Source organism: Macaca nemestrina, chromosome 17 (genome assembly GCF_043159975.1).
Source record: "Macaca nemestrina isolate mMacNem1 chromosome 17, mMacNem.hap1, whole genome shotgun sequence".
Lineage (NCBI taxonomy): Eukaryota > Metazoa > Chordata > Mammalia > Primates > Cercopithecidae > Macaca > Macaca nemestrina.
Window position 1 is genome coordinate 34,744,798 of NC_092141.1, and position 12,186 is coordinate 34,756,983.

At 51.6% G+C, this 12,186-nt stretch overlaps 1 protein-coding gene across 2 annotated transcripts in view; it reads left to right on the forward strand.

Moving 5' to 3' along the window:
- The first annotated feature begins 4,241 nt into the window (after positions 1–4,241).
- Positions 4,242–12,186, forward strand: part of LOC105476197 (forkhead box N1) — a 33,400-nt gene continuing 25,455 nt past the window's right edge. For both annotated transcript variants that reach the window (XM_011731896.2, XM_011731904.2), the window contains exon 1: positions 4,242–4,310. The gene's annotated coding sequence lies outside the window, so the exon portion shown is untranslated. The remainder of the gene's footprint in view (positions 4,311–12,186) is intronic.

Sequence of the window (12,186 nt, forward strand, 5' to 3'; positions counted from 1 at the left end):
TCAGGGCCTCCCTGAGACCCTTGGCCCCTGAATTAATTTGCATTTTCTTGATTTTTAATGAAGTTGAAAATCTTTTCACTTGTTTCTTGGCCATTTATATTTTACCTGTGAATTGCTTGTGTCATTTGCTGATTTTTCTGTGAAATCATCTTATTATTTATTTAGAGGAGCTCCTTATATATTGTGAATATTAACCCTTTATCTGTTACATATGTTTCAACACTTTCTTCCAGGCTATGTTATGTCTTTTAACTTTGTTCACGTTATATTTTGCTCTAAAGAAATTTACAATTTTTATTTAGTCAAATCTGTCAATATATTCATTTATGGCTTCTGCATTTGATGTCATGTTTAAAAATGCCTTCTTCTACTCCATAATCATAAAAATGTTTCCTACATTTTTTCTATTTGTTTGTATGATTTTCATTTTTACATTAGATTGTTAATGCATCTGGATTTTTAAATGTATAGTATGAAGTAGGATTTAACTTTATTTCTTTCCAATGGAAAGTTCATTGTCCAAACTCCATTTATTAAATTTTTTACTTGCTACTTTAAAATACTTTGCAGTCCAGATATCCTGGCTCAAGCCTATAATACTAGTGCTTTGGGAGTTTGAGACCTGCCTGGGCAACAGAGCAACACCCCATCTCTACAAAAAAAAATTTTTTGTTTAACTAGCTGAGCATGGTATAGCTGTAGTCCCAGCTACTGGGGAGGCTGAAGTGAGAGGATCGCTTGAGTCCAGGACGTGGAGGCTGCAGCGAGCTATGATCATGCCACTACACTCCAACCTGGGCAACAGAGACAGATCCTATCTCAGAAAAATAAAGTAAAATACCCTACTATTATATACCTATTTTAAAATACCTTGTTATCATATGCCCATTTCTCACAAATATCCAAGTTTATTCTGGACTCTATTATCTTCCATTAATTTATTTATTTCTGTATCAAAGTTGCAGTTTTAATTGTGGAAGCCTTATTGAACATTTTGAAAACTGACAGGGCAAGTTACCCCTGTTAGTCTTCTTTCTCAAAAAGCTCCAAGCTATTCTCATAGATTTACCTTTCCCCCAAACTACAGAATCAACTCATCATATTTGGGGGACAAAAAATCCCTTAGACTTTTGATTTGAATTGCATTCAGCTTGTCTTTAGAGGAGAATTGACATCCTTACAATTTAGTCTTCTTGTTGTTGCTGTTTTAGAGACAGGGTCTCAGCATGTAGCCCAGGCTGGCGTCAAAACTCCTGGGATCAGGCGATCCTCCCACCTCCTGAAGTGCTGGGATTACAGGCATTAGCCACCATGCCCAGCCTTTTTTCTTTCTGTTTTTCTTTTTTTTTTTTTAGCCTTCTAGTTCAGGAACATGATATGCCTTTATATTTATTCAGGTCTTATTTTATGTTTGTCAGTAAAAATTTATTGTTTTCTTCATGTAGATTTCTTGTATTTCTTATTAAGTTTGTTCCTGGATATTTTGTATTGTTACTTTTGTGAGCTAAATCTTTTTGTCTCCTTTTTTTTTCTTTCTGAGACAGGGTCTCACTCTGTCCCCCAAGCTAGAATGCAGTGGCTCACTGAAACCTCTCGGCTCACTGCAACCTCTGAATCACTGACTCAAACAATCCTCCCACCTCAGCCTTCCAAGTAGCTGGGACTACAGTCGCGTGCCACCCCACCCAGTTAATTTCTGTATTATTCGTAGAGACGGTGTTGCTATGTCGCCCAGGCTGGTCTTGAACTCCTGAGCTTAAGAGATCCACCCGCCTCAGCCTCCCAGAGTGCTGAGATTACAGGTGTGAACCACCACACCCAGCTATCTCCTATTTTAATTGGTTGTTTTAGTTGTATAGAAATGGTTTAGATTTTTATACACTGGTATATTCTGCTATCTTACTACATTCTCTCATTTGTTGTAATAGTCTTTTAATTGATTCTCTTCGATTTCCTAAATAAACATAACATTTGTAATTCTTGAAGGTTTTGCATCCTTCCTCCTTATATTAATGCCTTATTTCTTTTTCTTATTGTACTGGTTGGGGCTTTCGGAATAATGTTCATTGATAGCAACCATGGCAGCCTTCAACTTACAACTTTTGTGGTTTTCTGTGCCCAGAGTATCCATACAGAAATACCTGTGAGTCTAGAAATAACAATTAGCTCTGTGTATATCAGATAGAAGCAATTAGCAAACACCCAGGTCTTGATAGCTGCCCTTTCACTGTGAAACTCCATTGACTATTAGGGTTAAGGGAGCAGAGCTTTGAATGCTACTGTGAGTCCCAGAGAAAGGTGGATTGAGTCAGGGTGCCTGTCCTAACCCCAGAACACAATTCTTATACCCGAGTGGGCATGCCAGCACGTCCTCATTTCTTTCCCAGCACCACTGGCCTTGGTGAAGAGAAAGGGGCCACTTGGGGTTATGCTGAGAACTTTAGACATACAAACTTATTAAATCCTCACAACCACCCTGTGGGTGAGTATCACTCCCTTGTTAACAAATGAGGAAACTGAGGCTCAGAGTGGGGAGTATGGAAGATCACACAGCTAACCATCACTTACAAATGGGTTCCTTGCTGTCTGCCTCTGCACCCTCTTTTCTGAAATGGATATTTAGTATGGGACATTTTCTGCCTCGACTAAGAATTCTCTAAATGTTTTAGTATGCTCCACACTTGTACCAGATGACCACCACTCTCCCCCGGTCAGGGTTGATATTACCTCTCTCCTTGGAATGAGATAGTCACTGGGGAAGAGCTGACTTGTCCATACCCTCAGGCCAGAAGCCAAATCCCAGACTTTGCTGGGCCGCAGTGCTGGTACAAGGTCCCTAGAGCCTTTAGCTCTAAGAGACACAAGTGGGCTTAGAGGCCAGTGCAAGGGTCAGGGAGACGGAGGAAGGAAAGAATGACCAAGGACCAGAGACAAGGGGGTGGAGGGCAAAGAAGATGGAAAGGAAGCAGAGAGAAGGAGGTGAGGACAGGGTCTGGGGGAGCAGCAGAGAGAGCTGTCAGGGAGCAGGGACAGGCTCCAGGACTGAGTCCAGCTGGGACCAGGGAGGCTTCACCCTCAACATGGACTCTAAGGGGCCAGAGACCAGGGCAACAGCCACTCAGGTTTCTGTTTCTATCTTCCAAACCGTGAAGAGTGGCCATGGGATGAAGACACAGAACCAGGGAGTCCCCATCTCCACCCCCACAGACACCCACATGCTCACACAGGGCTAGACTGCTGACCCACAGCAGAGACGTGTGCACAGACATAAGCGTGTCAACACACGGACGACACACAGGCCTGGGTCCAGGGACACAGGGACAGAGACACAGGGGAAGACATGCAGACACACGCCCACCCAGGAGACAGATGTACAGACCCAGGGGGAGATGCCGACAGACTTGCATGTATCTCCCCCTGAAGAAGAGGGAGATGGGAGTCACCGGCACATGCTCAAATGGGTGCACATGCCCCCACCCACAAGGAGACACCCTCGAGGTGCTGCAGGAGCTGTGGGGAGACAGACAGATGGCTGGCAGTTCCCAGCAAATCTGTGCTAATGCTTGGCCCTTGAAGGACCCAACCTGTCCATGCTGTGCCTCAGAGAACCCTGGGGGCCACCCAGCGCTGTTCCCCAAAACCTCATGAGTGGGCTCCATGAGCATACATGTGGCGACCAGGCTCTCCTGACACATGTGCATGCCCCGACAGGCCTGTGCCTCACCTGTGGGGGGGGTGGGGCAACATCCCCCTTCTGGAGTGCAGGCGGGGGCCACGGGACAACCCCCACCTCCACAAGCCACAGGCTGTGCCTGCTGGCAGGGACAGGGGAGGGGGCCCGGGCCAGCTCAGGAGGAGGGAGGGGTTGGGGGGACCGGGGCGCGGCTGGGGCGGGCACGGGAGCCGGTACCTGTCAAACAAGAGCCAAGGAGCAAACTAGCTTCTTAGTCACCTTTCTCTTCTCCCCGTTTTGGCAGCAGCCCCTCCGGGCAAGGGGAAGCTGATATCATAATTATTGGCTCACCTGGCAGCTGCCTCCCCTCACCTGATGTCAGCACAGACCCAGGACGGCCGAGCTGACGGACTGACAGACGGACAGAGCTCCTGGCCCCCCAGACCTGGGCCCCCACGCCGACCTGCTTCACTGAGCAGGTAAGAGGAGCCCCGGCCCAAGTCAGCCGTGGAGGCCAGCAGGGCCGGGCTGGGGCATGGGGAGGGGGTTTGCCTTTTTAACGGGGCTCAGGAGTGACTGGGAGCACCTGGGTGCTCCCCACATTCTCACTGCAGCTCAAGGGAGTCTCAGAATTCGGGTGAGTGCCTGGAGGCCAAGGGGCACCCCTTCCCGACGCCCCCCTCCAGTTCCTTTTCTAGGTTGTCCAACTTTAACCCCTCTTGCTGTGGTGTAGGTCTCATTCTGGTGTGTGCTGGATTTTGTGTGTGTCTCTGTGTGTTGGAGAGGTGCTCACTCACCCTGTGCTGGGGAGTAATAAGGATTCAGAAGTGCTAGTTCTGGAAAACTAGAGCTGAAAGGCAGGGGCCATGTTCTCCGTCTAGTGGTTTTCCAAGTGAAGAAGGGAGAGCCCAGCTCTGGGAGCTGGGGGCACCAAGGTTTGTGCAGATCAAGGGATTGCTCAACATCTCCACGCAGCCTGGGCTGGGGTCTAGATGCCTGGGCCCGTGCAGAGACCTGGGTTGCAGAAAGAAAGGAGATGGTGCACCTTGTGGCGAAGCAGACAGGTGGCAAACAGGTGTTGTGGCTAGGAGTTGATGCTGGTCGCCTTCTATCCCCAACTCCATTTCTCTCCCGCAAGACCCCTAAGGCAGAGTCCTGGTGAGCAGAACTGGGCCAGGCAGGGAGCCCTTAGGCCTTTGGGGACTAGAGTTGGGGGTGTGAAGAGTGAAGGCCCTTAGGGAAATGGCCGAAGCAGCAGGAAGCGCCTGCCAGCTCCCCCGACTCCTCCCCACCCACTACCTGCTCAGATAAGGTTCTGGCATTCCCCGTGGAGTCCCCCAGGCCCTCCCTAAATATCCAAAGAAGCCTGTTGGATGAAGAGTAGACTCTAACAAGTGGGTGTGTTTGCCTCTTCTCTTGGCACCTACAGGCATGGGGGATATGTTTAGATGTGCTTTGTGGCAATGCACAACTGGTCAGCGGGAAGGGACCCGGGTGGAGGGGCTCCTCTTGGGAAGTCACCCTATCCATCCCCTGCCCCTATGCCACTCATTGCCCACCTCGGGCAGGGCTGCCCCTCCTAGTTTTCCTAATCCCTGAAGGAGAAAATCTGGCCAGTTTCCTCACAGCCATGAAGTCCCTCCTGGAGCCTCTCTGAAATCTTTACCGCTGCAGGGTCCAGCTCTGCTTGCCCCGTAACCTTCTTCCTCCCGCAACAGGGAACCCAGTTCCTCGGATCCCAGGGCAGCATCGCACTGCAGTCCTGTCCCCATCGGGCTTGGCTCAGACCCTTTTACCATCTTGCTCATTCCCTGACCACAAGACACAGGCAGTAGAAGGGCACCTCCGGTGGATGGGGGAAGGGGCAGCACCTCCTATCCTGGTCCCTTTCTCTTGTGGCTCTGTGAGGGGTCCAGGGTTAGCCAGGCAGGGACAGAGCCAGGCTGAGTCCTGAAGAGGGGCAGAGGGGGTGAGGGCTGCCCCAGGTTGGGGATCCTCAGAGGCAAAAGAGCTACAGGGAGAGGTACATGTCTTCCCGGCTCCCCGCCCAGCCCCGCCCGCGCTGCCTTTGCGAGCTCAGCTCCCGGCTCCAGGGCCTGCCGAGGCACGCTGCCCCCCCAGGCCCGGCGCCTCACTCCCTCCCAGAGCCAGGAACCTGTTCTCCCGGGAATGCCAGGGAGTTCTCAGAGGACTTTATTTCCCAGGGGCTCAGGGAGCCCCAGAATCCTCTGGACCAGTGGGTCCTGGGAAGCTAGAGAAAAATTAGGGGGCTTAGGACCCCTCCCTGCTCCCCAGCTTTGTCTCATCCACGCACTGACACCACATTGCCTCCAACCAACAGCCGTCTTCGTGAAAAGGCTTCATCACTAGAAGCCTTAGGAAAGTTAAAGACAAGGGGGAAAGCCCACTGGTGACACGAGCCTTCTGTCATGTGCCCTCCGCTGCCTCAGGGAAAGCCTTCCTTTCCCCCATCCCCCAGAGAGTCCCATCTGGCCTCTAAGAAAGCAACATATCACCTCTTTCCTTGGACTCTTCATCTTCTCTAGCCAGGAAGTCCTTCCTGATGTCTAACCTCCCCCTTTCAGGCTTGAGTTGACACCTGGGTTTCATGGACCAGCAGAACCCCCATTGCCTGCACAGGGCCCAGGCACATAGGCAGAGACTGTTCTAAGTCACATTGAAATGCCCTGCTTGCTTGGGCACTGGCAGGGAGAGAAAGGCCCCACTCTCGCTGCCCCTCTTATTCTCTCCGACTCCACATTCTAATGAAGTTGCGGTCCACTTCTGCCTGCCTCCCCATCCGCCCATAACAGAGGGATGGAGGGGACCGAGGTCCTGCAGGTATGCCCTCCCCTCTGTCCTTCCAAATCACAGCCTGCCATCCCCGCTGTGGCTGGAAGAGGGGAGCTCAGGAAGCCAGGATTGATAGACTTCAGAGAAAGTTCTCAGCATTTTAGGTTGAGTTTAACTGGACTATGTGACCACAGAAGGTGGTTTCCTGAGTGGAGAGGCAACCATTGATCTGGGATGGGTGGGGTTGGGCTGGCAACATGCCCAGGAGCTGGGGAAGGATGAGATGGCCTCTAGGAGCTGTGAAAAGACAAGATGACCTCTGGGAGAGGGCCTCCCAAAAGCACCAACCGCATGGTTCCAGAATACATTGGGTCTTTCCAGCTTATTCATCTCCATCCCCTGCCCTCCCTGCCTCTCTGTGCCCAACTCCAACCTCAGCCCTGACCTTTCCACCTGTCTCTGTCTCTTTCCCCATCACAACCTACCTCCATTCCCATCTTCAATCCCAGCCTAGTCCCCTTCCTACTAATCCTCATCCCCAAACTTGCCTCCATCACCACCAGCCCATCCTGCTCCTTCCTCCTTACCTCACCTCGTCACTCCCACCTCCAACCACACTCCTATCCCCATCTCCCCCTCCTACTCCATTCCTCAAGATGTATCTCCCCCTATGTCACAGGTTCCCTTGGAGTCCAACACCTCTCACCAGCATCCCCGCCAGGTTCTGGGGTGTCCTCCAGGTTCTCTGAATGTTGAGGAAAAGCCCAGAGCCATGCCAATGGACAAAACGGGCAGGATGAGATCATCCCTGGAGCAACCCTTAGCTCCCTCATCCTATCTGGGCCGTAAAGGCTGGATGCTCGCCAAACAGTAAAAATGAGTTCAGATGCAACAAGACAAGTGGAGACCTAGTGTCCAGACAGACCTCCACACTGCGGGCATGTGGCAGTGAAGGGAGGATGGAGAGACACTATCAGAGAGCCCCAAAATGGGGCCGGGGCAGCCTTTCTCAGGGGGCCGGGAGTGTAACTGATCCTATTAGGCATGGAGGGCCAAGGAAGGGGGGGCATGGAAGCAGGAGCAGGGATTTTTAGGGTTGATTAGTAGTGCGCATTCCCCGGGTCTCTACCCTACCCGTGGCCCTTGCTTAGTCAGCTCAGATTAATGGGGCCAGGGAGAGAATTCGCTGAATCGTGATCTCTTGAGGAACTTGACTGAAGAGCCAGCCTGTGAGTCATGGGGAAAAGGGAACCTGTGCTCTCAAAGCTACTCTAGAAGCTTCCAGGGGAAGGCACCCCTCAAGACCCTCCCATCCCCTTCCAGGATGCAACAGAGAGCCCACTACAAGGTCTGAGCCTCGCCCTCCACCCCATGCTCACAGGAGGATGCATGGTCAGTCAGTTCCAAATCCTGCCCTCATACACTCTCTGGGGCCCTCAGGGCTCCCCTCACTGCCTCTGACAAACTACAGCACAGACACACACACACACACAGACACACACACAGACACAGAGACACACACAGAGACACACACACACAGAGACACACCCAGACACACACACAGAGATACACACATGCACACACACATACATATATACATACAGAGAGACACACACACATAGACACACAAGCACGCACACACGCAGAGAGAATGAGAATGGGGTGCATCCCTGGAACCAGATTGCCTGGAGACAGTTGGAGGCCCCACCTACACTTGTAAATTCCACAGCCATGTCCCAGACTGCACCAGCCCATCAGTCTCGGAAGGCATAGGATGTACATGAGGAAGGACACACACACACACACACACATACACACACATACACCGCTGTGATCAGAAAACCCAATTATCAGACTCTGCACTTAGCACCCCTCCTCCACGCAGGCCCGGAGCGACCACAGCAGTCCTCACTGTCGGGGGGGCAGTGTCCCCGGCTTCCTCTGGAGAGGGTTCCTGGAGCCTACACTGGGCACCAAGAGCATGTAGCTTTATAGAGGTGGCTCTGCTTCTCTGTGCCTTCCCATGAGCATGTCCAATCTGCCTGAAGTGGGAAGGGTTTTGGAGAAAAAATTATTTGGGGTGGCAATGCCAAACCCAGGATGCTCTGAGGGTGGTCAAGGAAGAAAGATGGCAGCTGGAGCCAAGGAGCTGGATGGGCTTAGGAAAACACCCCCAGAGCCTGCCCCTTCTTCAGGGACATGATTAGGTGCTCAGAGCTGCTTCCCATAGCCCCGGAGCCTGGAGGAAGGAGCAGTGCACAGACGCCTGCATAGCAGGGAGCAATCTCTCCCACTGGTGGGACCTCAGTTTTCCCATATGTCAAATAAAGAGGGGCTTGGGTGGGAGGGCCTCCCAGTGCACTTCTCACTCCGAGGCTTATTAAGTTCAAGGAGATAACCACCTGCCTGTCCCCTATGCCAGATGGCGTTGAGGGAGGAGGTGCACCAGTTTGTATTTGTCTTTTACTAAATCTGTATTATTAGTAGTGGTGGCAGAATTAATATCCCTAATAATACATTGGTATTAATGAGCAGTTCTGATAATGATATGTACAGAGTGTGAGAGGCCCCTGGCCCAACACACAGTGGGATCCTGGGCCATTTCTTTGCCCCTACTCAGGTGGACAGGCAAAGAGGGAGCGGACCAGCAAGACAAGGGCCCTCTTGACCATCCCCCTGGGGCACACCCCTAGGAAGGGCGGATGGTTAAAGGTAAAAAGATCTCACTCAGCCCCATCCCACTCCTGAAATCGTACAGGCCTAGGACCCCAGGGGAGGAGGCAGGGGCACCAGACAAGCTGGTGCTGGTTTAACTTCTGAGGATTTTGACATTCTGGTTCTCACTCAGTCCCCAGGACAGCCAGGTGAAGTATGTAAGGCAAAGATGAGGACCCCGTTTTATAAAAGAGGGAACGAAGTTTATTCCCATGACTAGCCCACACTGAGAGCAGAGCTGGGAGAGGACCCTTCTGCAGTCCTTGGTCAGGAGGCCTCACTGTGAGGGAAAAGGGGGATTCTGCAGGGAAGCCGGGATCTGGGCTCAGTGAAGGTTTCCAGAGATGATAACGCCAGGTTACGGGGGAGGTGAGACCAAGCTCCAACATGTCTGTTGGTCTCAGAGATCAAATCCTTTGCTGCCAATCACTGCCACAGCCCATCAACTCCAAAGCCAATTACCTATGTAGCCCACAGGAGGCTGGGGGTGGGACCATCAGGCTCAGTCCTGGGTGACTTCATTACAGAGGTGGAACTTCCGGGCCACGAAGACCCAGAGCTAATGAGTGCTTAGAGATCAACCACTTCATCCCATCCCTCAGCCCATTTCTCCATCCCCTTCAGCCAGTGTAGCTGGAGGAAGCTTGTTGTAGGAGGGATGAAGGCCAGGCTTCATAATCTGTGCAAAAGCCTCCTGGTCCTTTACTCATGCCCCACCTCATCAGCCATTCTTTGGCCCCTATCACAGCTGGGCAGACTGAGGATTTCAGGGAACCTTCTTCTCTAGAAACCAATGTCTAAGGCCTCAGATCACTTCTTTCTGCACACTGCCCCCTGAAAGGATCAAGCAGGCAGCAAGTTCCTCCTTCTCAAAAGCCCAGCTTTCCGGTCAAGCCCTCAGTGGTTCTAGGTCACCCTGTCCATCTCCAAGTCACAGGTCAGGCCAGTTCTCACCATCAGACTCAGCCATGGCTTCAAAACTCCCTGGGAATAGGTGAGCACCATGGCATGCACTTTTGGTCTCATATACTCCAGAGGCTGAGGCGAGACCCCAGGAGTTTGAGACCAGCCTGGGCAATGAAGCAAGACCCCATCTCTAGAACCTGGGGAAGGTGGAGGTGGGAGAACCTTCTCCTTAAACTGCCTGTCTAAGGATTTTATGTACTCAGAACTGGGAATTGCCCTCCCCCACTAACCTTGGCAGGGCAAGCTTGCTGACCTTGCTTCTGGGAGCAAGATGTTGGGGTAGGCTTACAGCCTCAGAGCCTGGACTCCAGAGTAGGCAGGGAGGCAAGAGGGTGGAAGAGGCAGACCATAAATGACACGCAAGAGTAAGAGCAAAAGATCCCTGGGGGCTGAGGATGCTTAGGTGGGAGGTCTCTGGCAAGGAGCATCTAAGGAGTAGGAAGAACCCAATAGGGCTGATCTCTCAGACTAGCAGAGGAGAGAAGCGGTCCTAGTAGGTATGTCTCAGAAAGGAATGAATGGGAGCTTTGGGAGGTAGCATTTCTTGTTTCCTTGAAACCAAACATTCCTTTCTTTCCATCTACAAAATAAGCATCCCCAGCTTGGCCAACATGGCAAAATCCCATTTTTAGTCTCTACTAAAAATACAAAAGTTAACCAGGCTTGGTGGTGCCTATCTGTAATCCCAGCTACTTGGGAGGCTGAGGCAGGAGAATCACTTGAACCCAGGAGGTGGAGGTTGCAGTGAGCCAAGATCGTGCCACTGCACTCCAGCCTGGGTAACAGAGTGAGACTTCGTCTCAAAAAAAACAAAAAACAAAAAAAAAAACAGAATAAACATTCACAGGTAGGTCAAGGACCTCCATCCATCTATCCCTCTAAATATTCATCCTTTACACTACAGATACTCACAGAAATAAAAATACTTAAAATAAAAAATAAAGCATTCATCCATCTGTCTGTTGATTTGTCCATCTGTCTAGCTTTCCATCCATCATTGTCCATCCATCAATCTTTCCATCTGATGATCTGTCCATTCATCCAACTGTTCATCTGTACATACATAAATACATCTATCCATCCACCCATCCATCCAGAGAGGTCAGGCTCCTGTTGGCCTCCCCAGGGCTGCTAGGAAGGGCCTGTGGTCCTGTGGCATTTATGGGGCATGTGACCTGCCTGCCTGGCCTGGGGAGACAGCCCCGCCTCAGCCCTCAGGCAGGGGGCCGGTCCAGGAATGTGGGAGTATTTATACCTCGATGGAGGCTCCTGGGGAGCTGCAGGCTGGATGACTCCCCGAAGCGGTGATGGTGGCCATGACCCAGAGCCCACTGTGAGTCCTTGGATTTGGCTTCTTTGGGGCCACGGCTGGGTGGCAGAGGCTAGAAAGGGGCTGGAGAGACAGGAAGCTGCCCCCAGAGGCAGCCAGGGATGGCGAAAAGGAAGGGGTGCTGGGCATAGGAGAGTGGGAGACCGGACGCTGTTGGAGTCAGGCATCTGAAGCAAAGCTGGGACCCTCCCTGGAGAAGGGATGAGTCTATTGCCCTTAAACAGGCTCTGGTGGGTGGCTTGGTGAATGGCAGGAAGGACAGGACAAGAGGACTAAGATTACAATAGGTAAGGGTTAGAGATCGGTCCAGGGCTCAAGTGCTTTTCCAGGATGGGCGTACTAGGCAATGCTCTGGGACCAGCCTGCTTCCAGAGGCACACGGGAATGCTGAAGGGGCTTTAGGAGAGGCCTGATTGGGGACTGGAATGACTCAGCTGCAGGTGTCAGTGGCTCACATGGAGGAAAGCGTCACCTGGGGGACATGGTAGCTTTTCATCCTTTGTTCTCCCCACTCCCCTCCCTACCCATTCTGTCCCTACCTGCTCTGCACTTGAGTCAGATCTCAAGGCAGGGGCACACAACCCATTTTCCGAAACTGATGCTGGGTTAAGAGCCAGAGAGGCCAGAATTTTGCCCTCAGAACTTCCAACATTGATGGGGAGAAAGGAGTTAGAAACCCCCTCTTTCTTGGCATTCCCAGACCCCGAGT